The following is a 1,255-nucleotide window of genomic DNA, read 5'->3' as shown; positions in this document are numbered from 1 at the left end:
TAAGTGAAATGACAGAAGCAGACAAGATTCAAAGGGAATTTTAGGCAAGTTATTTTCACCTCTAGCTATGTTTTCTAGTAAGTTAACAAACAGATCGTTATGGGAAGGTACAACCCATAATACACGTGTGTGTTATATATAATTCAAAGGTTGTGAAATTGGTAGCAAAAGAACTTTTCTGCAAAAGCCTCTGACTTTCTTTTGAAATGAGGCTAAAATGTGGAGCCCTGATAAGTATAATCTTTACCACTAGGGGGTGACAGCTGATAATGAATCAGCTTTCCTTAATGTGAGCCAAACCCCTGGCTTAGTTTGGTAGGTATTGGAGTAATGACTCTTCTTTTATTGATTGTCTGGTAATGTTTGGTTTGATGTATTCTGTTTGCTGAACAGGCTCCATCCAGTCCCAGCGTCGTTCCTGTTGTGACACACACCACAAGCCTGAGGAAAGACAGCTAGTGCGGACAGTTTTGTAGATTTCAAGTAAGTGTCTAAAAAAGGAGTTACAGATAAGGTAATTTATTCATCCTTCATTAACTTAATAAACACTGAGAGACTCCAGGCCCTGTGATGGGCTTTGGGGATACCTGAGTAAACAAGAATATAATGTCTGTCCTCAGGGAGGTTTTATTATAGGAAGGAAAGATAACAAAAGCTAGGTAAACAAACATCAATAAAGTAAGTGTAAGCTTTAACAAGACTGATAAAGGAAAGAAATATGGGGGTGAGATATAGAATAACTGGAGTTAGAAAATAGACACCACATTAGATCAAGCATTACTGTAGCAAAGGCTTTGCTGGTCTCCATCTAACCAGCAGATTTCAGAGACACGTTATATCCCCTACCTTGGTTGTTTTACACTTGCATATATTCTTGGTGGTCCTCATAACTCAGCATTTTGGTGCCTTCAAAGCTTGGAATATCACTGGTGGTTGACATCTAGCACTAGCACCCCTCCTCGGGACACGTCTCACAGTTGCTTGCAAAACTTCATTAGGAAAGGCTTTGAATGGAAAAATGTGCCTGCTTCTTTCCATCCTGCATTACGAAATGGAAAGTTCTATAATGTAATTGGCTAACTTGCATTCATTTTGTCTATATAGTTGGAGCACTTCTTAGGAAATATCACACACATTTCAAAAAAATATATTGTTTATTTAAATTCAAAATATTCTGGCAGGCAAAATAAGAAAATTATTCTAATATTGATATAAATATTACCAACACTATAACCTTGGTGCTACTGATATTACG

This window comes from Phyllostomus hastatus, unplaced genomic scaffold, assembly GCF_019186645.2.
Source record: "Phyllostomus hastatus isolate PE091 unplaced genomic scaffold, TTU_PhHast_1.1 phas_contig_38, whole genome shotgun sequence".
Classification (NCBI taxonomy): Eukaryota; Metazoa; Chordata; class Mammalia; order Chiroptera; family Phyllostomidae; genus Phyllostomus; species Phyllostomus hastatus.
The sequence above is the reverse complement of the archived record's forward strand: the minus strand, read 5'-3'. Positions refer to the sequence as shown.